At 36.6% G+C, this 26,714-nt stretch overlaps 1 long non-coding RNA gene across 1 annotated transcript; it reads left to right on the top strand.

Annotated features, from left to right (window-relative positions):
• LOC129680802 (uncharacterized) lies at positions 1 to 24,733 on the top strand. Its single transcript, XR_008720750.1, has 3 exons — positions 1 to 79; positions 21,587 to 21,699; positions 24,288 to 24,733. It is a non-coding gene; the product is annotated as an uncharacterized LOC129680802 (long non-coding RNA).
• Positions 24,734 to 26,714: the final 1,981 nt, after the last annotated feature.

Here is a 26,714-nt window from a genome sequence, read left to right on the forward strand (position 1 = left end):
CTGAATCCTGCTCCAGGGGCAGTGGCAGCAGATGGAGTGAGGGTCGTGGTGGGGGATCTCAGAGAGAATGAAATTTCAGGTAAGGATCTCAAAAGCAGTAGTGAATTAATTTAAGGGGCAATAGTAATGTGACCTGAACAAGTATCAGGTGTGTCAGTAAGGATAATCTGCAAGGGAATTAATGAAAGTAATCAACAACTGAAAGCATTTGGAGAACTGAGCTATCAACCTCTTTGTTCCCCAGCCTCCAAGAGAAGAGGTCTACCTGGATTCCCAGGGTTAAGTGAAGGGCAGCTCTAAGCAGTGTTACCTTATTTATTTGTTTTCCAGAAAATACTTCATCTGAGACAAATCTCATTTATTTTTCACATGGGTAAACAACCATGCTCTCAGAATTTGAAAACCATATGCCTAGAATCTGTTTCAGTCACTTCATAATTTTTTTCATTCTTTAAATATATATATAAAGGCTATATTTATATATATTCTTTCATATAACAATTCCTGACCACAGTTTCTCCTCTCTCCACTCTTCCCAGTCCCTGCCCACACCAACTTCTCTTCTCCCCTAGATCCACAGTTCCACTGCTCTGATTCTGTGGGCAATATTCTGGTCTTTCTTTCTTTCTTTCTTTCTTTCTTTCTTTCTTTCTTTCTTTCTTTCTTTCTTTCTTTCTTTCTTTCTCTTCCTTCCTTCCTTTCTTTCTTTTTCTTTTTTTCTTTCTTTTCTTATTTCTATTTATAATTTATTCACTCTGTATCCTAGCTATAGCCCCCTCCCTCATCTCTTTCCAGTCCTACCCTCCCTCTCTCTTCTCCTACTATGTCTTCCCTTAGTCCACTGATAAAGGAGGACTTCCTTCTCTTCTAGCTGACCTTAGCTGGCTGTATTGTCTTCCTCTGTGGCCTGGCAAGGCTGTACCCTCCAGAGGGAGGTACTCAAAGAGACAGCCACTGAGTTTATGCCAGAGACAGATCCTAGGGTACCCACTTGGAGACTGAATCTATGGGCTACATCTGAGCAGGGGTTCTAGGTTATATCTATGAATAGTGCTTGTCTGGAGTATCAGTCTCAGAAAAGACTCTTGTGCCCAGATTATTTCAGTTCTGTTGCTCTCCTTGTGCAGCTCCTGTCTCCTCAGATTTTCTATCTCCCTCTTGTTTCACAAGATTCCCTGCACTCTGCCCAAAATTTGGCTATAAGCTTCAGCATCTGCTTTGATACACTGCTGGGTAGAGTCTTTCAGAGGTCCTCTGTGGTAGGCTCCTGTCCTATTTCCTGTTTTCTCCCTTTTCTGATGTCTGTCTTGTTTGCCTTTCTGAATGAGGATTGATCATCTTACCCAGGGTCCTCCTTCTTGCTTAGCTTCTTTAGGTGTACAGATTTTAGTATGTTTATCCTATATTATATGGCTAATATCCACTTATAAGTGACTGTATACCATGCCTGTATTTATGTTTCTGGATTATTTTACTCAGGATGATCTTTTCTAGTCCCATTAATTTGTCTGCAAATTTCATGATTTCCTTGTACTTAATAGCTGAGTAGTATTCCATTGTGTAAATGCACCACAATTTCTGTATCCATTCCTCCGTTGAGGGACATCTGGGTTGTTTCCTGATTCTGGCTATAATGAACAGAGCTGCTGTGAACATGGTTGAGCAAATGTCCTTGTGGTATAGTTGAGTTTATTTTGGATATATGCCTAGGAGTGGTATACCTGGATCTTGAGGTAGCACTATTCCTAATTGTCTGAGAAAGCACCAGATTGATTTTCAAAGTGGTTGTACAAGTTTACATTCCCACCAGCAATGGAGGAGGGTTCCCCTTTCTCCACATCCTCTCCAGCATGCAGACACTTAAATTTTAAAGAATGTGATTTTATGAAAAATATAACCACATTCTGATAAGCCAGATAACAGAAGTATAGAGTGTTTGTTATGCCCGAATGGAGAGGTTTCCAAAGACCACCCAGAGTCTGATTCACCTGTGCAAAAGGAAAAGAGCCTCTGTTTGGTGATCCCAGACTGCACCAGCACAGTGGCTCACTACCAAAATCCTCAGCAGCAGTTATGCAGGGTTTTTATTGAGGTATAAGCAAGGAATGGGAATTTCCAGACTGGCAGTTACATGATTGGGTATCACTTAGCAAAAGCAGGCTTGTTACAAAGTTATTGGCTAACTAACATTGAACAAGCTATCTATAGACCTCAGGAATGTTAGGTTCTTTCCTGTTACCCCCTGATTGGCTTTGTCCAGGGGCATTTTCTGCCCCAGGGCAGTTTGTAGCTTTTCCAGTAACTGCCTAAGTGTTTTGTTTTTGGGGAAACAGAAACTCAGGCCTACCCTTTCTGGGGAGAATCTGAGACCTATCATGGAGACTGTTAGGCATCCTTAAATCTTGGGCCTTTCATAGAGCATATTAAAACTGTTGATGTAGATTGGATCAAGTAGTCTATACCAATTTCCTACTCCAAGCAATATTCCCTCCGAAGCACTCTCACTGTAAAAGTACAGGAATCTATTTTGTCTAATTAGGTCAGGATTACAAGTTAGTTGATGATACAGACATTTAGACTCCTAATGAGCTGAGATTACAGCAGACTTCAGGAGTTTTTGTTCTTCTTATTTCTCATCATACAGGTTTTCTCTCTGCCGTTTCCATATTAAGTGCAAACACTCAGAGATGATTGTAGAATATTTCCAATATTTATCTGTTTTACAGAGATCAAGCGATATATGTCTTTGGGCATATTTACTAGTTCTTAAAAATTAAAAAACAACAGCTGTTAACCTAAGTTCACGAACCGCAAAAGACCAGGAATAAATAGATTCTTCTGTAAATACATGAGGTTTTTTAATTGTATATGAGTTCAAACACGGGACGCAAACCTCCTGTGGAAACTGGAGAGGAATGTGTGCCCCGAGGTCTAGGGGTACAGAGTTTTTAAGGGAAAAAACAAAAACAAAAACAAAAAAACAACACACAAGTAGTGACTTAACATGCTTTGGCATTACATGATTGGGTAAGGGAAACTGACTTTTGAAATGATTGGTCCACTTTAGTGGCCAAGACTACAAACAGTTCGGGCCTGCTCATATGGGCCATTTTCCTAGCAACTGTATAATTAATGGGCAGGGAAAGAATGCAGTAAGGCTAGTACCTCCCCTCAGGGAATTACTGGATGTGTCTCCACCTAGCTAGCCTTTAAAACAATACCCACTGATTTTAAGTCTTTGGTCTCTCACAACAACAACAAAAAACTAAGAACTTAACTTGCTCCAATGTTTTTTTCATGGAATAACTATAATAAAAATAAGTGTATCTGCTTTATATTCAGACAAGTTTTCAATTGGTAACAAATATTTCTTTAAAATTACTTTTGCAGAATTATAATTTATTACTATAGTTTGCTTTCTTTTTTCTTTTTCAGCAAAAAAAAGATGCATTTAAAAACCATGGCTTTTGTTTCCCTTTGTAAAGCAGTGACATATTTAAGTAAGTAGATTGTATGTTACATATGTTCAGAGAAAAGTAAAGAGGAGACAATCATCTTTATGGGTCATCATGTGTAACCTTACTAAACAGTAATATGTTATCTTAAAATACTACATTTTAATGGAATCCAAAGGAAAACAACGAATTCAAATACAAAGTGCAGTTTGAAGTAAGTGGAGAAAATTATATTTCCTCAAGATTAGAAAATCTTAATTTGTTTTTTAATTATGTACTACTTAATGTTACATAAATAATGATAAAATCTACTATTAACAACTCTTACCTAATTTTCCAGAGGTGTATGTTTAGAAACAAATTGTAACTACTCTCAATAGTAACCAAAGAGCTTTATGCTTCACAATTCTGTGTGTATGTTATACCCTATAGTAAGCTCACGAGTAACCAATATTTGTAATGCACAATGAAATCAGAAGTCGATTTCTGTCATTGCCCATTGAATGACATTTATAATATGCTACTACTTATTACATATTCAAATCTGGACCTCTCAACTTTATAATTAGACCTTCAAGTCTTAAGAACATAAAATATTTGCTATTCATTTCCCATAAATACCCAAGACTTTGCCAATCTAATTATACCTGCACTGAGATGTTGCCTTAGGGTCACTGGAGGACAGCCAACATGCCACATAATTCTGGTCTTGGAACAACCTTGGGAGGCACTTTTGTCCTGTTTGCCATCTTATAGGCATTTCTACTCTAAAAAACAGTGAATATTTTCTGTTTCTCCTAGCACCTTTTTTCTTTTCATGCAAATTATAACCTTCATTAGACTCTGTGTCATACATACATTTCTATACCACCAAACTACTCACCTTCTAAATTCACCTTACTCTCAAAATATAGACCAGCCATAATTAACTTTAGGTTCATCAAAGTGAACAAATATAATAGATATATAGACTCAGTATGTGGAATATTTAATAACAGGGATAAAATCAGTTTTGCAGATGAGGCACTAAATGAATCAGTGACAGTTAAGTTAACGAATATGGCTATGTTGGTGCACACCAATTAGCTTGAAAACATACAAGTTCACACAAAATCAAGAGGATTGGAAGAAATCATTTTTAAAACCTGAGCTGGTTTCCTAGAGCATCTGTATCCAATTGTCCTGAGTTTAATTATGTAAAGTAGCAGGTGTCCTGCCCAGAACTGGAGGCTGAATGTCCACACTCACATTGTTGGTAGATTCTGATTCATTCTAGAAATGGTTGAGCAATCTCTCTTCTTCCTTACCAACCTCTAGTAAAAACTCACAAGTCTGAAAATTGATTGCCAATATCATAATTCCCACATTTGTTTCCTCCCCTTTTTTCTTCTTCCTTCTTTCCTTCCTTCCTTCTTCCTCTTTCTTTCTTTCTTTCTTTCTTTCTTTCTTTCTTTCTTTCTTTCTTTTCTTTCTCTCTTTATTTCTCTCTTTCTTTCTTTCTTTCTCTCTCACTTTCTTTCTTTTTTGTCTTTCAAAATGTCACTAGCCATTGGCTTAAGGCACATTATAAATCGAGGATGATATCAACTTGAGATCTTTCACTTAATGTCACCTTTAAATTCTCTGATTTTAAATAAAACCGCATTCATGGTTACTGAACCCAAAGATCCATATTTATCTGTTAATGGGACACAGCTGAACCTACTAGAAAGACTGAGTTCATGCCAGGAATTTTTTTATGCTATCTCTTTTTAAAGTTTATCATTATCTAAAAAAGCCTATATTATACTACTGTTTTGCATATGAGAGCAATAAAACTAAGGAAATGGAGATGCCATCAAAAGCATAACAAATATGTCGACTTAAAAATGTAGCTCTAGCTAAATTTTTAGCTTTCTTTCTTACATTAAGCAGAGAAACTATGCAAGAAAGCAGAGTAGACCAGCATGATAAGAAAATAAGAGACTAACACATTATTTTTCTCTACCATGAATTGATTACAGTGTTAAAACAGATTGGAGACTTTTACATAGCATAGCATTGCCCTAATCTCTGTTTTCAGAGGTTCCTTTTAATTGCCAGCCTTTCTGATCAAATATTTTATTGGTATGTTTTAAAAGTGTTTCCAAGTTTTTTCTTCCTATGTCTATTTTTTTCATCTTTTACCCCTTGCTGGGGTAAAAATATATGGCAGTATATGTAAACACATTTGATAAATATTAAATTTTAAATGTTTTGCCAAATATAAAATACTTTTAATCTGTCTGTTGTATATACTAAGTTTAAAATATTATGCTCCCAAAAAGTCTAATTATAGAGGTGCTTGACATAAAGCTACAAAGACATGGTTAAACTTATTACATTAAAATTTGTATGATAAAATTTGTGATTATAAAAGACTTTCCAGGTAATTATTATTTTTTTCTCTAGAGAATCCTTAGTTTATAAGATTAATGGAAAAGCAGACTGAAGAAACTAATCAATGTGTTCTCTGAAGGTTTTTAAAACTTGTTAGAGTATATTTACAAAAATATGAGTTTAGCTGTATATATAATCCTATGCTCAAATGTTTCACTAGTAAGGTCCACACCCTTAGTTTTGAGAAAAAAAAATATTAGTGTAAGGAGATCACCATATAATTGGTCTTGTGATAACATTTTGATTATATAAGCATATACCATTGTCTGAGGAATGTATTTTCTTTGCAAAACACAATATTTTTAATAAAATATAAAATCATCTGTGTATTTTCAAAATATTTTTAACATCTTGGAAGAGGTTAATTTATGAAACTTCAACAGTCCTGCCTGATTAATAGATCGCAAAAAATTGAGTATAAGGATAATATATTAATCTTTTAAAATCATGAATGTATTTAGATATATTGAATATTAAAATTTATGTCTTTTATTTCTGCATAGAATCAGAGTTCAGAATGGAATTCAGCAAAGCCAGGCATATGTTGTTTTATTTTGCAGCAAAATGATACTAAGCTTGGAATTTGCTTCCCATTATTCAAGTGTAGCTGATAGCTATGGTTTTATTTTAAAGTGTTTGTCCTATTCAACAGAATTAAAAGGAAATCAGAGAAAATCACTGGTCTGACAAATTTTAATACCTCATACAAATATGGACATTTGAAAAATATTATAAAGGGATATCTCATTGAGCATGCAGACTGCACAAATGTGTCTATGCTGAGCAGACCTACTTCCCCCACCCCAATTCTGTCATGGATGGGTAAAGTTCTAAGTTATTGTGGTCACTTTATCTCTGAGTATGTGGTTTTCTTCCTCTTCATTGCCATCTGGGTTTCCGCTATTTCTCCTTTTGTTTATGTTGCTAAACCTGGGTAGAAAATACTAATAGTTCAGGCAGTTCCATTCCTTTGCACTGACGCATATTAAAAGAGCCGAGGCATAGATCTTTAAAAAAAAAAAAATTATAGTTCATTATTTTTTATTCTTGACAATTTAAAACATGTATATGAAGTTTTAGCATTTTCTTCCTCCATTATAACCTTCTCTTTCCCTCCCTCACCTGCAGAAAAATGCCTTCAGCCAAACAACTCCTGTCCTACTTCCTCTGGGTTTCCAAGAATCGCCATGGCCTCTGGTAGAGCTTGCAGCTTCTGCCAGAGTTGTATGTCAGGATATGGAGACTAGGGGACCGGGTGCTTGGGAAGCTTGGCAGTTTGTTTGATTTTATTTTTAATTTTTTTTATTTATTCTTCTCTCATATATCACATTGTGACTGCAGTCCCTCTCCAGTACCAACTTCCCCGTCCCCTGCCTCACCTCTCATCTACCTGGATCTGCTCCTCCTCCATTTCCCTTCAGAAAAGTGTAGACTTCCTAGGGATAACAACCATATATGGGATGTCAAGGTACAATAAGACTAAACACCTGTCCTCATATTAAGGCTGTTCAAGACAACCCAGTAGGAGTAAAAGGGTCCCAAAGTAGGCAAAAGAGTCAGCGGCAGCCTCTTCCCCACTTTTAGAAGACCCACAGAAGACCAAGCTACACAACCATAGCAAATATGCAGAGCACTGATGTCAAACCCATGCAGGCTTTCTGGTTGTCAGTTCAGTATCCATGGGCCACAATGAGACCAAGTTATTTGATTCAGTAGGTTTTCTTGTGGTGTTCTTTATCTGTTACTTAGCCCTTTTCCTCTTCCATACAGGTAGAGAAATAGATAGAGATAAATAGATAAAGATATATAAATTTGTTTTTGATTTTTCTAAACAGGGTTTATCTGTGTAGCCTTGGCTGTCCTGGACTAGCTTTGCAGATCAGGGAGGCTTCAAACCCACAGAGATCTGCCTGCCTCTACCTCCCTGTTTGCTGAGATTAAAGGCGTGTGCTACCATTCCCAGCACCCCCTTCCATCTCTTAATATTCTTACTTCATTTGTATGTTTAGTACTTTGATTATTATGTGGTGAGGTGGCTTCGTTTTCTTGTCCAATCTACTTGGTGTAAAACACTTTCATTCATTTCCTTCCCCTATTTATTTTGTCCTGGCTTTCTGTAAGGGATTCATTCAGTTCCTCCTATTGTTTGTATTTTCCTGGATGTGTTTTAAAAGAGATTAGTTCATTTCCTCTTTAGATACCTCTATTATCTTCATAAAGTTGGTTTTAAGGTCATTTTCTTATGCGTTGGAATAGCCACTGCTTGCTGTAGTAGGATAGCTGGGCTCTAGTGGTACCAAGTTCCCCTGGCTATTGTGGATTGCTTTTTTTGCTGGCCTTTAGGCATCTGGATTTGGGGTAGTTACAGGTTTTAGTGTTAAACTTTGTGTTTATTTTTGTAGGATGGAAGTCCCCCCCCCCTTTTTTTTTTCTTTTCTGGTCCTGTGGCCTGAGTGGCCTGTGGTTCTGGTAAGCGCCTGGAGAGTCTTAGGGTTCGGTAAGTTGTTTTGGCTAGAGTTTTAGTGGCCTGTGTGACCTCTTGGGTTTTGGTACCAGCACTGCCTCTGGGTTTCCGAGAATCGCCATGGCCTCTGGTAGAGCTTGCAGCTTCTGCCAGAGTTGTGTGTCAGGATATGGAGACTAGGGGACCGGGTGCTTGGGAAGCTTGACAGACTATGAGGGAGAGCTGGATGTCTGCGGCAGAGTCTTACCTGAAGTTCTGGATACTGATTTGGCCTCCTGTCAAGCAGGGCAAGGAATATATCTTTCAAATGAAGAAAGCATTCTTTCATCGGGTATTGCTGCAAAAGCTTTTCCTTAAAAAGAGGCGTGGAATGATTAAGAATTAAAGAGGTTTACATCAAAAGACAAGTAATAGATGTTTGCATTTGAAAAATAATGTACAAGGTAGGAGTTTATTTTCTTCATCAAGTTTATTATTATCAAATAGAAGAACATAATTATTACATAGTAAGTGAGTTTGACTCTTGTATATTGTACAAACATTTAAGACTTAGAAAACATAAAAACACTTAGAACCTGTGCATTGATTTTAGATGTTAACAAAATAAAATCAATAGATTAGAAAAATTATTTATATTTAATGAATGTGAAAATTAGTTCACAAATGTCTGTTTAGAAATTTAGGTCTCTAAGTTAATGTGAAAAGTATAATTTATTGATTATCAATACAGATCTTATTGTCCTAAGTTAACTTTTAATGTAACAAGCTACTCCTCTTTCTTTGTATTTGGCTAAGTCATTCTTTGAGACTTTCTTCCAGGGAGTAATTCCTGTTAATGTGATGAACTCAAATTCCATCCGCCACTGAAACTGAACAGGTCATCTTAGACACAGTCCAACAAAGCAGTATTAAACTGAAAAAAAGTTAGAAACATGAAACTACTCAAAAATTTAAAAGGGCCAAAAAGTCAATCATAAATGACATTAACAAACTGAATAAGACAGTGGGGAGAACAGCCAAACACTGAAGAAATTTTATTGTAAATTCACCACCTGGACTTACACAGGTAGGACAACAGATCATCATTTTATAAACAAACTAACTGTTATTGTTATGTTTTGTTGTTTGTTATCTATAAAGGAAATCTGGGAGCCAAACCAATAAACAAAAATTAATAACTGAAAAATTAGACCATTTAAAAAGACCTGGGCAGATGTTGTCTTTGGCTATCAGAAGGTAAGAGTCTATCGCTGAACACATATTAGATGAACACAGGGCCAGAGAAAGCTCCCCCCTTGCAGTTTATAGAGGCTAATTATCTTCCAAGGTTGATAAAAAGGTTTATTATTTATTCTAGCATTAAGGAGAAGAGACATGGATAAATTTTGTTTTCAGAAAGTGATTCAAAGCAGCAAGTTCAAACACACAGGACATGTCTCAGTTCTAAACAGACAGACAGAGACAGAGAAGGTGAAATACAAAAGCAGAGGAACCGTTCAGTTCTGAATTTTACACGGTTCTTCAGAGCTTCTCCTTCACGGGCAGCTAGATAAAGCTGTAATAAATTAGAGCCACTCTTCCCAATATTCAATTTGTCTCCTAAATTGCATTTCACCTTGAACAAAGCTTGAGTGTATTTTCCAATATTGTAATAATGACAAAAAGCCACATCAATTCTAAGGATTCCTGTAGCTCACCTCTCAAAAAAAGAAAGTGTTAGACTAAGGTCTATTCATTTGCTTTAACAGTTTCTGAAAAACTAATCCAAGCAATTGTGTCCACAGTTTGACCTACAATATGGAGCTGGTTGAGAAATTCAGACACTATTAGAGGAATCTGCTTCTTGCTGTTTGCCTACAGTCTTCAGCTAGTTAATTACCTACATGAAATGTTTTCTTAAAATATGAAAAGCAAGGAAACTAAAACTAAGTATATTGTACTTTATAAAATCAAATTTGCAGCTAATTTTTAAACACAGTATTCAAAGTGCATTTTTTTAAATTTCATATGGACATTCAGGTAGTAAGTTTTAAATCCTGTTTCTCAATTTTTCACTAACTTATCTGAATGGCTCGACATGTAGTAATCTTTTAATTATTTTGATCTTTGATCAGAGAGCATAAAATATCCGGCAAGGTATAAGGCAATCTAAAATTTCAGTATAACAGGTGGTACATTACTACAAATGGTTAGTTTAGTAAAGAAGACAACAAATTTGAACAAATGATAACAGAACAGACAAAATATACTGAAGATATGAGTGGAGGCATATGTGGAATGCAGATCTTTGAACCACTGACTACTGTCCTGAATAAGCAACTTACTACTTTCGTAAATTACAAAGAATGGAGAGCATCCTCCACATCCCAGTACTATGTATTCTCTCTATCCCTGTGCATTCATTGTATTAGATTCCCTGTAAGTGCTATCTGAGCTGCTTTATTTTATTTGCTAGAACACTTCCCAATTCAAACCATATAGTCACAGATGATGTATTTACTATTAAAGATCAAATATTCGTGCATAGGTAGCTTCATTTATGCATTGCTGATTTAGATTATTCTTTTCTGGGGACCAAAGTCTTGATTTTATCAAGGGCATGCTAGCACAATGAATGTTTCTTTGTCTTGATCTAACTTAAACAAGACACAAATGAAGGTATCCTGAAACTTAGATGATGATTTTTAAAAATTACCTTTTTAGATATTTGAATCTTTAAAATCGAGGAACTTATGATCCCTGCTGGTACAGTGGTGAGAATAACATTTATGAAAGAGAAATAGTTAGAAAAGTAACTGAAATAGTAACAAATCTAATAACGCTCAATCAAATCAAGGGTATACTGATCTATGATGTGAAAGGATACAGTCAAAGATGGTCCTTGATGGTACAGATTGGGGCATCATGCTGGCTTTAATTCTGAAAGAAGTCAATTTTCATTTAATATTTATTGCATCCTGCAATTTATTTGTGCAACTCCACAGCAGGCATTAAACATGTACTAAATACCACAAAAGAATAAACATAACAATGGCATACCTACTTAATGTTTTTTGGGAAAAATTCAAATGGATTCCTAACCAGTGTCAACTAACTTAAGATGTATACAAACATTTTATATTCAATTTCTTTGTCTTTCTTTTTTTTCTATTCTTAATGTATGTTTTGTAAATAAAATAACTGTGTTTTCAATGATGTTGTTTATTTGTTTATTTTTTTAGTGAACACTTAAGGTTTTGTACCCCTAGTACTGATAAAACTCAAGAGATTAGCAATTAACAAATGCAAACATTTCACAATTCAGAACTTGGTAATTTCAGAAGCACTTTATAATGTTTAGTCATCCAAACGACAAATGTTGTTAATGTGTTAGTTCATAGGCCCGACAGCTTCATTTTTTTTTTGAGCTGTGTGAACTCCATGGCAGCAAAGTCAGTTCAACCTCCTTTTCACATTCTGTTCCTCAAATTCACCTTTAAGTTCTTCAAATCTATTTCTCACATGTTTAAAAAAAAAAAGGCATTTTTACATTCCAACTGGGTCCTGGTTCCTCTGCCCAATAATAGTTGATTGAAAGCATTTTTAGTCCTTATCTACATTTATTCCTGTATTATTACACACAAACAATCGTGATGTAGAATCTGATATAGATCAGAAAAATTACATGTCTCAATGAAACAAAAAAGATTAAATCTAAATAAACTGAGACAGGTTGAAATCAAATGGAAATTGTGATTTTTTAGCAGAGCTGTAGAAAGATTGCTAGTATGTGCTGGCCAAGAGAAAAGGACCATTCAACAAAGGATGACTTCTTAGCATGCACATGTGCCTTAATAATTAAAATAAAAAGACAATATAGGCTGCCTTTAAATTTTTTTCAGAAAATATTAATGATACATTTTTGTTATATTTTAGACATGTTTGTCTGGTTAAATTATTCTCATAAATCTTGATGCCCCTTTCCCATAAGATTTTCTCTCTACCTGAATTCACATGCACACACACACACACACACACACACACACACACACACACTTAATCACAACTACATATTTGTTTGCAGAATTTATCTTTATTAATCAAATTATCTTCAAACAAATGACTGTTAAAATTAAGACAACAGACTTATTCCTAAACTTTCCTTATCTGAACATTAAGCTGGACACTTGCTTATCTTAATCAATGATTGCATAATACCAATACCCTGTTCTAACTCATGCCAATACTTTGGCAGGCTAGATGATTAAAAAATAGGCATGACATTGTTTTTTTGCCCTCTTTCATTACCTTTTTTTTGTGTGTGTGTGCATCCGTCACTTTCTTTTTTACCATTTCAATTTGTTTTAATGGTCTGACAGTTTTTAGTTATACATAACATTATAAAAACAACAAATATCATTGTGAATGTGAAAATTTGAAACCTTAGTTTATTTCAGGTTATATAAAGTGTAGCTCTTTTTTTAACATTTTTATTTTTTATTAATTACACTTTATTCATTTTGTATCCCCCCATAAGCCCCTCCCTCCTCCCCTCCGGATCCCACCCTCCCTCCCCTTTCTGCATGCATGCTCCTCCCCAAGTTCACTGATAGGGGAGGTTCTCTTCTCCTTTCTGGTCTTAGTCCTATCTTATAGGTCTAGTACCCACTTATAAGTGAGTATATACCATGTGTCTGGGATACTTCACTCAGGATGATCTTTTCTAGATCCCACCATTTGCCCGCAAATTTCGTGATTTCCTTGTTTTTAATTGCTGAGTAATATTCCATTGTGTAAATGTACCACAATTTCTATATCCATTCCTCCGTTGAGGGATATCTGAATTGTTTACAGGTTCTGGCTATTACAAATAAAGCTGCTATAAACATGGTTAAGCTAATTTCCTTGTTGTGTACTTGAGCATATTTTGGATATATGCCTAGGAGTGGTATAGCTGGATCTTGAGGAAGCACTATTCCTAATTGTTTGAGAAAGTGCCAGATTGATTTCCAAAGTGGTTGTACAAGTTTACATTCTCACCAGCAATGGAGGAGGGTTCCCCTTTTTCCACCTCTCCAGCATGTGTTGTCACTTGAGTTTTTGATCTCAGCCATTCTGATGGGTGAAAGGTGAAATCTCAGGGTCGTTTTGATTTGCACTTTCCTGATGACAAAGGATGTTGAACATTTCTTTAAGTGTTTCTCTGCCATTCTATTTTCCTCTACCAAGAATTCTCTGTTTAGCTCTGTACCCCATTTTTTAATTGGATTACTTGGTTTGTTTCTTTTTAACTTCTTTAGTTTTTTATGTGTTCTGGATATCAGCTCTCTGTCACATATGGGGTTGGTGAAGATCCTTTCCCAATCTGTAGGCTGTCGTTTTGCTCTGATGACAGTGTCTTTTGCTTTGGATCAGTAGGATTAACTTAGTGAAAATGACCATTCTGCCAAAAGCAATTTATAGATTCAATGCAATTACCATCAAAACACAAACAAAATTCTTTTCAGACCATGAAAGAAAATTCTCAACTTCATATGGAGAAACAAAAAACCCAGAATTTCCAAAATGATCCTGTATAACAACAGATTGTGTGGAGGTATCTCCATCCCTGATCTCAAACTGTACTACAGAGCAATAGTAATAAAAACTGCATGGTACTGGCATAGAAACAGAATGATGGATCAATGGAACCAGATAGAAGATCCAGAAATAAACCCACACACCTATGAATACTTGATTTTTGATAAAGAAGCCAAAACCATTCAATGGAAAAAAGACAGCATCTTCAACAAATGGTGCTGGTCCAACTGGATGTCCACATGCAGAAAAATGAAAATAGATCCATACTTATCACCCTGCACAAAACTAAAGTCCAAGTGGATCAAAGACCTCAAAATAAAACCAGACAGACACACTAAATCTATTAGAGGAAAAAGTGGCGAAGAACCTAGAACTCATTGGTACAGGAGACAATTTCCTGAACAGAACACCAACAGCACAGGCTCTATTTAACACTCTTAAACACTAAGCTGTCTCTTAACATACTGTGATTTGAGTAGAATATTTATCTTATTTTGGTTTGAAGACACTTGATATCATTAGAATACTATAGAGAATGGTCTGTGTTGAAAGTGACCAAGTTAATGTAAAACTAGGTATTTTCCACATTGTTCTAAAAATAACTTGTTAGCAGTTATTTTTTATTTTCCTTATGCATACTGTAAGCAGATAAGCTTATACATTCTAAAACTTCTCATCCGTTCTCTTATAAAAACTGAAAAATGAGATAAGATTACAGAGGAATATTGCTCTCTCATGCTGTGAAATTATGAGAATATTCACATTGCCTGAGGTGATTTTTCTGCCTTTCCAGTGCTTAGAACCGTACTCAGGGGATATTTATTTACTTTTATGAAGTGAATTTTAAATGAAATTTTTAAGCAGTCGTATAATATACAGCATTTATTATTATGTGCACAATGCAGATCCTGAAATTCTTCATATTGATGCCAGTGAGGAAATAAAAAAAAAATGACAGTTTCAAATTACAGCTTTTGATAATAATGAAGATCCAGATCTATTAAATTTGACATAGAAGGTACAAAATTATTAAGAAAAAATCTACTTTGTATGGTTTATTTATCTCTATATTTGCACTACCACAGTGTCCACCTTTGGAACTCAGGCACTTTGTGGGAATAGTATCATGGATAAAGAAATACCAGGTTTACGTCTCTAACCTCCTATATTCGTTCTGACATGTTGCCTACAACGCACATAGAACTTATGCCAAATAAGCTACATATACCATATTCCAGTAATTTATCCAAATATTATATTGATATTTTTATCTCACATTTCGTTTACTATAACTCGAAATATTTTCTTAAAAGTATTCATGTATAATATTCTTTCTAAACTTAGATTTCTATGCTTATCTTCATCTTATTGCTCTTCTCCTGAGTCAAATTTTATCCGTTATTTTGTAGTTTTAAATGAGCTTTTCTTATGTTGTGTGTGTAATGAAAAATACCTGTCTCCTTTGAACTTATTTTGTATTTTCATTTATCTTTTCTCTTAGAAATAAGATTGATTTTGCATACAATCCATTTTTTAAGCATTTGATAATCTGATTTTTTCCACAGCTGTGTACTTCTTTGTGGGTAAAGTGTGTGTGTGTGTGTGTGTGTGTGTGTGTGTGTTGCCTAGCAACATGTGGAGGTCAGAGGAAAAAAAAACTAGTTGATTTCTTTTCTTCCACCATGTGTCTCAAGGATCAAACTTAGGTTGTCACAACTGGCAGCAAGAACCTTTATCTGCTAAGTCATATCATGACCTTAGGCAATCTGAAACTTAATTATAGTGTTATAGTTAAATTGATCATTCTTTTAAAAACAAGTTGACAATATTTTGTGTTCCTATTCTTGTGTCCTGTTTTTATTTTTGAAGCACTTAAAATAATTCAGTGGTTTCCTTAAATCATACCTTGCCTATACTTCTTTGTACTCTGAACTAGTTTCTTCATAATTACATAACTTACATACAATTTATGATGTTTTATTTATAATTACATGGGAAAGATCATATAACAATTTTAGAACTACAAAATTCTATTAACTCTCAACTACTCTTTAGAAACCAAATATTGTGTTGAAACTCCCATCATTCCTCTCTGAAGAAAAAGTAGTCTATAGTGCAATGCTAAGAAAGATTTGGCAATGCCAGTTGGTGTGCTTAAGTCAAAATGTCCATTAATGGAGTTTTCTAGTATTCCAGAATGAGTGTCTTTTGATTGCCCCACTAATACTGGTCCACTTTTTGTTTCTAAGAATACATCTATTCTGAACATTTTAATATGAATAGGTTTATGTAAATGTGGATTTCATGGTTCATTTCTTTACTTTAGCAACATGTTTTCTAGCTTGACTCATGGTTGTTGTAGTGTCACATTAAAAAAGCCATAACAACCACAGAGGCCCTCTGAAAGAGTCTACCCAGCAGTGTTTCAAAGCAAATGTTGAGGATCATTACCAAACTTTGGGCGAAGTGCAGGGAATCTTATGAAAGAAGGGGGAGATAGAAAGTCCTGGAAGGGACAGGTGCTCCACAAGGAGAGCAAGAGAACCAAAAAATCTGGGCACAGGGGTCTTTTCTGAGACTGATACTCCAACCAAGGATCATGCATGGAGACAACCTAGAACCCCTGCACAGATGTAGCCCATGGCATTTCAGTGTCCAAGGTGGTACCCTAGTAAGGGGAACAGGGACTGTCTCTAACATGAACTCAGTGGCTGGCTCTTTGATCACCTCCCCCTGAGGTGGGAACAGCCTTAAGAGACCACATAGGAAGACAATGCAGCCAGTCCTTATGAGACCTGATAGGCTAGGGTCAGAGGGAAGGGAAGGAGGACCTCCCCTATCAGTGGACTTGGAGAATGGCATACGATGAGAAGAGAGAGGGGAATGGGATTGGGAGGGAAAGAAGGAGGGGACTACAGCTAGGATACAAAGTGAATAAATTGTAATTAATAAAAAAGAGCCAAAATGAAACAAGGCAAGCCAGAGAGACATATTCAGTCTCCTGTGTCTTCCATCTCTCTATTTCTCTCTGACCAGGTTTCTGCTAGTTATTTCCTGAACAGCACATAAAAGATGGTATGGGAAAGGGATGAAGAATTGTTATCTAAAAATTAGGATTTTCTAGAGCTTTTCAAGGAAATAAGTTACTTTACTGGTCCTACTTACCTAGCTAGCATATAAAGCCACAAACAGAGGTTATTAACCCATACACACTAGTTGCTTCTGACATTAGGGTAGAAAAATCATTGATTTCAATCTGTGCTCCTTTCAGCCAATTATTTTATGTTTAACTACCACCTCTCTCACCACTCCCTCATTCAACATGAACACACAAACACACAGAGAAAGACACACAGAGACACATAAACACACTCTATTCTAAGTCATTGGCATGGAAGTTTCATAATTTAGTATTAAAGCTATGCATTCTGATTTCATGGGAGGTCCATCTACACAGCTGGCATATCTGTTAAACTGCCCCAGTATTTTATTCTTTCTGGTGCTGTGGCTGAGAAGTTCTACCAGGAGAAAGCTAAAATGAATATGTGCTGATCTCTTGTGTTTTCCTTCTCTCAGGCCTAACAGTCCTTTGCTACCTGTTTCAGGACATGGGAAAAAGAGTCTTTTGTTAGTTTTCTGTCAATAATTGTGGCGGTCATAACCTAAATATTGAAATGAGCTAGGGAAGGAAAAAAGATGCACTATTCCAAGGAGATAGATGATTATTTACAAGCTTACATCATTAGGCCAAGTTTACTTTTAGGGGTTGCTTCAGCTTTAAGGGTGAAGCCACAGTGATAACTATTAGTTATATTTGATAATGTAATGTAACTTTATATTAAGCTTTCTGTTATTTTCTGAGATATCTGAGCATGATCAACAATTCCAGTTTTTTGTCATTGCAGAGAGAGATGGGATCAAGCATGCTTTACTTATCATCATAGCTGCGTAGATATAACTAAATGAACTCACATGGTTATTGCTGTGTGTTATACACACACACACACAGACACACAAATTTCAATCATGGGGAAAATTATGATAAATTAAACATCTCATTTCATCAGGCAATATAATATAATATATATAATCAGGCAATATAAGATGTGTTGGTACCCATCTTATTATAAATGCAGTCTATAAACAACCAAATTGTCATAATACTGAATATAACTGTACTCATGTATGTATTTATCTTTATGGGTGTATATTCATTAAAGCAATTTTACATTCATTGCATCAATTACTTGTCAAATAATTGCAGAACCATGAGTTCTCTCTCTCTCTCTCTCTTTTTAGCAAGGTATGTCATGATGCATCCATTTAACTAGACCTAAAGAAATGTTAAAATATGTATCCATTTCTCGTGACACAAAAACCTGTGAAATGTCAGAACCAAATAATTCAACACTTTTTGTAGTGAATAGTTGTATACATTAATAATATTTTAGAAGTATCAGGTTGGGCAATGCAAAATTGGTATACATTATGTCACTTTCTTAAAGGGGGTATTATTTGCTTCTGTTCACGGTCATAACATTACTGTAACTTAATTTCAATTGAAATATAACTTGAAGATATGTATTGATCTCTAACCATGTGTCTTCACAAGGTAGGATTTATAGTAATTGAAAAAATACTGTGTTGACTATTATGTTTAAGAAAGAGGAAGTGGCTTGCCCATATTTAGGCTTGTGCTGATTATGGACATATGAGAAAAACAAACAAACAAAAAAACAGGAATCCTTGTAAAATAAAAATTTAGGTTCTGTTTGTGATAATAAAATAGATGTGAACTAGAAGAAAGAAGTCAACCGGTACTCAGTAGAAACCCAGGGAAAGAGTGTCTGAGACCTAAGTTAAGAAAAATTTAGCCTCTGACATAAAGAAGAAAATAGCTTTGGGTAGAAGGAGTTAGCATACAGCAACTGTTAGAATTGGAACAGAACATAGCTTTTTAATTAATTGAAAGAACAATGGTGTGACCAGATTATAATGAGAAGCGAGGTAATGGGACATGATATAATTAGAGTATTATAGAATCTGGATCTTAAACTCAGCCACGTTTGTTCCAGAATTCCCCTTTCCTCACTTTGATGACTATTGGGTGGCACTGGAATGTTTAAAGAGGTGCTATAAAGTGAAAGGAATAATTGGTTTTATTCTTATGAAAATCCCTTCACTCCTGAAATAGAAATAATTTGCCCCTTGCTTGTAACCAAAGGAAGAAAACAACTCCCAGGGTACCATCCTACTGACTTTTTTTAAATTTAACTTTAATTTTTTATAATTCATTCACTTTACATCTGGATTGTAGCCCCTCCTTTCATATCCTCCAAGTTCCACTCTCCCTCCCTCTTTCCCCTTATTCCCCTCCCCTATTTCTCAGAAAGGAGGAACCCTCCTCCCCTACCATCTGACCCCAATCAAGTCTTATTAGGAGTGCTTGCATCCTCTTCCTCTGTGGCCTGGCAATGGACCCCTCTCCCCCATCAGGGAGAGGTGATTGAAAAGCAGGCAACAAGTCCATGTCCTGTTCCCCTTACTAGAGCACCCGCATGAAGACCGAGCTGCATATTGACTATGTCGTCACAGTTCCTTTATAAGTTTTAGACTGCGTCTATGTGGGGAAGACACCTGAAAATTAAAGCTGTATTGACTTAATGATAAGTCTTACTTCTTTGCCACAACAGGATGTGGAAGTTCTGTTGATGTGCCTTCCCTAGAACAAACAGGATTGACTACTGTTGATTTCCACTCAGCTTACACATCAAATAAACAGAACAGGCAATCATATGGATCAGTAATAGCCACAGATAGCACATACTCAGTATCCACTCAAAGTGGATACTCAAAAGTTTTACAGCTCATTCCACCTCCTCACTCTCAATTCCCTGCTGATAATTCTATTCCTATTGTGTTTTGTTGTTGTCATTTCTCTGTAGTCTTTTTTTCCACAATAATATACTAAATTACAACTAAATTGAAAAAAAATTAAAAGGCCATATTCTTCCCCCTGCCTCCCAGAAAAGAAATTGGATTTTCTCCTACATCCCAAGATGCTCTTTTAAGAAGGTGTTGGATGACTTATTAGGGGTGGATAGAGCTAAGATATATATTTTATTGAAAAAAAAAAACCTTCCTTTTTTGCTATTATAATTGAGTAAAGAATTGATTCCAATTAGTTAATAATGAGAAAGGAGAGATGCTAAGAATCAAGCCTATTAGTTGAAATAAAATTTGCTAGTGAATTTAAATGTTGGAATAAGAGAAAGAAAAGAGCAGTAGAGAAGAGTGCATGGTTGTAGCATGGTTGGAGCATAGAGGCATTGAAAGATTCAGGAATGCGTTTGCTCACTGGTGTGGAAGTGCTGGCAGGTGGGCACAGTTTTGATTTGGAGATCTAAATTGAGAGACACAGAATAATATGAGCCAGTTTTTGCTTACATAATTACGAAATAAATTTCCATGTCGGTCTATTCAAGTAAAAACCTTCATCAGCAGCTACAATTGTAAATATAAATATCAGGGAAAAAAAATGCTTGCTTCTGACTCGTTAGATCTACGCACATAATGTAATTTGTAAGTCCATGATAACTGAATTAACTTATCCAGATAGACATACAAAAGAAAAGAGAAGGACAAACCAGAGCCCCATACAGTGCAAAATATTCAAAGGCAGGACAGAAAATAAGCAACTGGCAAAGGTGACAGTGATAAATCAGTGAGGAAAGAACACTGGAAAAGGTCATGGCATTAAATACACGAATTAACAACACATCAAGAACAGGAAGTAGCACTCAGTATGACTGTTCTTCAAATAAGCTGAGGACAAGGAAGTGCTGGCAACTGTGACAAAACCAAGTTCAGTGACAGAACAGCAAGGTGCTTCCTCTGAGACCTCTGAGTCAAGACAGAAAAAGATGACAGCAGTCGACAAAACAGGGAGTTGCGTGAGGTGGGGGATGTGGAGTGAATTTATTCCAGTGGAAAATTTCACTGCAGGCTTCATTTTGAAAGCTATGTCTTTATATTTTCACCAAATCTTCCTATAGGATGTATGGCATATGTAGACACTCCTCTAGCTTTGATAGAGATACAGTTAGTGAAGCCCATTGTAAGTGGAGAATACAGTGAGTTCAAAAGCCGTGAGCTGAATAACATACTGGGTTAGCAACAAGGCATATTGCAGAGTGCTGGCTATGTCCTCTCAGGCTCCTGTGGTTGACAGGGAGCTGTTCATTGTCAGCGCCTAGCATCACAAGATAAGGTCAGACTACAGAGTTATAGCTCAGGGAAAATCGAAATGAAAGTTCAAAGAATGTTTGTGCTGACTGGGTTACTTTTGGATAGGTGTTAAAATCACAGTATTGTTTTCTAAACATATCTGTGCATTTTGTAATAATAGAATGGACTTATGGGGACTCTTTTTCAGCTATAAATGGCTCAGGTGTGATCTACCTTATGTTCTTCTCACAAATGGACTTTCCAGGAATAATGACATAAAACAGTACTGCTTTTGTTTCCTGACCAGAAGAAACAACATGAAAATGATCACTATTTTTGAAGACCTCTATGTAACAACCAAGAAGATTCCTGAGTCTTAGTATTAGTTAAAAATTCTTCCCTATTTCATTTTAAATTGCTCATTAAAATATTTGCAAAGTGTAATATAATTTTTTTCTAATAGTTTGTCGTGCGCAGCCCTCGCCGATAAGGACGACGCAGCAACAACGGATTTGTCCAGCAGCAACTTTATTGTGAGGCTCTTAACAGCAGATGGAGAAGGACCCCGAACCCTGTGTGCGTTCTGCTTAAGTAGCCAGCAGGGTGACTTGTTCGTCTGTAATTGGTGCTCCACACAAAACCCAATTAGCATGTGGTCTCCAAATGGAGGACCACACAAGCCAACATTAGCATAAGGCGGCGCATGCGCAGATCGCAAAACAATGCTGGCAAGAAGAACCAGGAAGCAGGAAACCGGCGCCATCTTGTAATGGCGGGAGTGGCTCCCGACAATAGTTTGTAACAAATTGTAAACTTCTGGAATGAAAGTAAATAACATTTCCATTTTTTTTTTTTTTTTTTTTTTTTTTTTTTTTTTTTTTTTTTTTTTTTGTAGCATACTACAGAAATGAGTTTCAGTATAAAGGAATAGGAATCTTTGATAGCTGGATAGAAAGATGAGTGAGAGAGGCGATAGACTAGACAGAATGGAGGGATTGCTGTAAACCTAAGAGGAAAGAACATAAGAGTGTCAGTGGCCTGCTCTTTAATCAACTCCCCCTGAGGGGGGAGCAGGCTTACCAAGTCACAGAAGAAGACAATGCAGCCAGTCCTGATGAGACCAGATAGACTAGGATTAGAGGCAAGGGGAGGAGGACCTCCCCTGTCAGTGGACTTGGGGAGGGACATGAGAGGAGAGGAGGGAAGGAGGGTAGGATTGGGATGGGACTAGGGTGGGGCTACAGCTCGGATGCAAAGTGAATAAACTGAAATTAATAAAACAATAAATAAATTTAAAAAAGAGAATTCCACAGCAAGGAAAGTAACAGCTTGAATTCTATACGGCTGCTAAGTAAAATAGCATTCACTGTAAAAGAACAGGGGAGTATGGTTTAGGAAAATGTATGAAAACAAGAGGGAGGGCTCAAAGAACTCTTCTGCAGAGAAAATGAGCCACAAGAGCCTCTGTATGAAATAATACACTGATAAAAGCTCTGCTCTCCAGTGAAATCTTGAGCAATAACTTCACATTGTCAAGGTGACATACCAGGTCAGTCAAAGATGACTTCAATCATTTAGTAACTAACATTAACAGGATATCAGCGAATTTGCACAAGAAGATAATACAATTTAACTCTGAGAGTTTGAGTTCATTTAAAACAATGCAGTAACCATCAGCAGATCTGAAGCTCCCACTTTGATATCGAAATAGATGTATAATGTATATATTTGACATGATTATAAGAGAATTCCTCTGATTGTGATGAGCATGCTAGAAAAAAATGTGGATGACTAATGAGACCAAAAATAACCTTCAAAAAATTAAGCATAAAAAATTATTTGATTTGAGCTCTAGAGTTAGCCTGGTTTTCAGTGGAAATAGAACTGTAGGAGATGATTAACACTAAAACTTAAGATGAGGCCATTTGGGAAATTTAAAAAAAAACCTGTCTATAATGTTCTTTTGAAGTACAATTTTGTGTTATTTTTTCTTATTAAATTGTTATGAAAATAAGAGAAGAAATTGTTCTTATTTCAATGGGGCTTCAGAGAAGGCTAACACTGTGTCTAAGGCGATGGTCTCCACCTGGCAGAGTAAGATTCTCACTTTAGGTCATCCTTTTCTTACACATAACAGAATAAGAAATTGGGTTTATCAAGAAGTGGAGAGCATCTCAGTGATGCTGAGAGCCCAGTGTGGCAGCATCATCCTGGGCCAGCAGGAAATCAGGACTGAGGCATGTGAGCTCTGGAAACATGCTGGCTATCCAGAGCACAACGCTAGCACCTTCCCACTTAAGCCAGATAATATGCTTAACACGTTCTTAAGCATTCAAATAGAAGATATCTCATAAACCTTTTCAGTTGTTCCAGCAAAAACAGTTTTTATTTATTAAATTGGTATACCTGTAATCATATTCAAAGTCAATTTTAAAAAACCTCTTGGCATAAAGCAAAATCTATAGTTTTATTTAGAGCTATCTTTATGTTTTGACACTGGCGTCATAGACAATAATATGTTATACAGCATCAGTGAATACATCTTCAGCAGGGAATTGCAATAGGGGTTATGTGTTTGAGTCTTCTACCTTGGTGTTGTTGGTGTGGCTTGACAGTATGGAACAGAAATACCAATGTAAACCATTAGCTAGTGGTAGGAATTTGTTCTGAAGATTACCTAATGCTGATAAGTGCGCAGAAACTCACAGAGGATGTTCCCACACAGGTCCTAACTAGAGAGGACATCTACCATCCCAGGTAGATGTCACAGTCAACTTGTGCTTACATTCAATTTCATTCATTTGGTGCCTAAAGAATTACTAACATGCACACATAGACATTGAAATTTCAGTCATTCTAACATTACACCGAAATGTAATATTTTATAACTCATTACTTTAAGAATCTGACATGGGTCTAAAGTCATTGGCTAGCCATTTCCTCAAAATCTGCTACATTTTTTATCCCTGCCTATCTTGTAGGCAGGGTGAATTTTTGGTCACAAGTTTTGTGGGTGGGTTGGAGTCCCCCTCCCTCCATTGGAAGTCCTGCCTGGCTATAGGGCATAATCACTTCAGTCTCTCCATACCCCACTGCTAGAAGATCCACCCCATAGGAGAGAGCCAATCCCTGTCACTATTAATGATATTCTTCTATGCTTGTAGACATGAGCCCAGCTAACTATCCTCTGAGAGGCTCTACACGGCAGAGAACTGAAACAGATGCTGAGACCCACAGCCAAACATCAGACGGAGTTTTGAGAATCTTGTGGAAGAGTTGGGGGAAGGACAGAGGGACCAGAAGGGGACAAAACTCTACAAGAAGATCAACAGAGTCAACTAACTTAGACCCATGGGTGCTCCCAGAAACCTGACACTAAGCTACGTGCATGCATGGACTGGACCCAGACCCCTTAAACTTATGGAGTTGGTGGTCAGGTCGGTTTTCACATAGGTTCCTTAGTAAGTGGAGAGGGGGCTGTCCCTGACATAGACTCTGTTCCCTGCTGTTCGATCACTTTCCCCTAGCTGGGCAGTCTTGTCTGGCCTTAGTAGAAGAGGATGCCCTTAGTGTTGATGGAACTTAGTGCTGATAGGAAGTGTCTGGAGGAGTGGCATGGGGTTTGGGGCTCTCTTATCTTTTAAGAAGGGGAGGGGAAATGGAGGAAGAGTGTGGGAGGGTAGAACTGGGAGGAGAGGATGGGCAGGCTCCCATCAGGGTGTAACATGAATAGACAGACGATAGATAGATAGATAGATAGATAGATAGATAGATAGATAGATAGATAGATAGAGATAGAAAAAAGTCTGACATGGATGAATTACAGAAGCTTACTCAAAGACCAAGAAAAGAGAAAAATGACTTTACTCTTAAAGAATTTTCCCTTAGAAAAATAATCTTTTAGAAATTTGTGTTAAGTTTTATTTATGTGCATTTTTTGTGGCTCTGTGTATGTATGAAGATGTATGTGTAGGTATCTGCTGCGTCCGGGAGATGATGTTGAATTCCTGCAGCTGGAGTTGCAGGTGGTGGGAAGCCCTCGATGTGGGTGCTAGGAACGGAACACAGGTCCTCTGCAAGAGCACAGAATACTCTTCATCTCTGAGACCATAGGAAGACAACTTTCCATGTAGAAAAATAAGATATAAAACTTAAGCAACTGATTGAACAAGGAGAGAGAACACGGAATCTGTGACCTGTTATCTTTTCAAATATTTTTTTTACTGGTCAATTTTTCTATTATCATTTATTACAATTTATTCAATTTGTATCCCAGCTGTGGCCCCTCCTTCGTCTCCTCCCAATCCTACCTTCCCTCCTTCTTCACCCCCTATGCCCCGCCCCTAGTTCACTAGGAGAGATCCTCCTCCTCCTTCCTCTGACCCTAGCCTATCAGGTCTCATCAGGACTGGTTGCTTTGTCTTCCTCTGTAGCCTGGCAAGGCTTGCACCCCCAGGGGGGGGAAGCAATCAGAGAGCCTGCTACTGAGCTCACGCCAGAATCAGCCCCAGCTCCCCTTCCTAGGAACCCGGCATATATACTGAGTCTATGAGCAACATCTGAGCAGGAGTTTTAGGTCCTCTTCATACATTATCCTTGGTTGAGGTATCAATCTCTGCAAGGCCCCCAGGGATTGGGAAAGGCTATTCACCAACCCTATATCTGACAGAGCGATAATATCCAGAATATATAAAGAACTTAAGAAGTTCAACACCAACAAACCAAGTAATCCAATTAAAAATGGGTACAGAGCTAAACAGAGAATTCTCCATAGAGGAATATCGAATGGCAGAGAAACACTTAAAATGTTAAACATCCTTAGTCATCAGGGAGATGTAAATGAAACAACCCTTACACCCATCAGAATGGCTAAGATCAAAAACTCAGATGACAACACATGTTGGAGAGGATGTGGAGAAAGGGGGCTCCTCCTCATGTTTTTTCTTTTTTTGTTGTTGTTTGTTTGTTTGTTTTATGTATTTGAGAACTAGAGCCAAATACAAATTTTCCTGGTTCTTCTGCTTTTTTTTTAGTACATTTCTTGCTTTTCTGGAAGGTTTGTTTATGATAAAGCAACTTGAGGTCTGTGTTGGTTTTGCAAAGACAGCCATCCTCTCTTTCTCTGTCTCTATCTCCATCTCTGTCTTTCCTCTGTACATTTAGGTTTTTTTTCCAAAGAAAATATTCTCTCTCTCTCTCTAGTTTGTCGTTGTTGATATAGGAAACTATTCTCTAGCCCAGCTTAGCCTCATACTCTTAATTTTCCAATGCCTGTGATCTAAGTGATTGCAGATGCAAACCGCCACACCTTTATAGTGATTAATTATTTATGTGTGGCTATACAGAGATATCATAAAGAAAGAGTATTGTATGAGGAGATAATTTTATGCATGAGGGCATATATTTCTGAAATTTTCTACATGATAAATACCCACCTTATAACTGATTCTACTCACAGGTTGGTCCTGTTAAGATTAATATTCTGAAGTGTCATTTAGTTGCAGGCCAAGAGTATGTGTTAATGGTATACAAAGTGATAACAGAGAGCAAACAATCTCATTCAGTGTTAAAATGTATTTTAAAAGTTCTGT

Source organism: Psammomys obesus, unplaced genomic scaffold (assembly GCF_907164565.1).
Source record: "Psammomys obesus unplaced genomic scaffold, mPsaObe1.curated_primary_1811, whole genome shotgun sequence".
Taxonomy (NCBI): domain Eukaryota; kingdom Metazoa; phylum Chordata; class Mammalia; order Rodentia; family Muridae; genus Psammomys; species Psammomys obesus.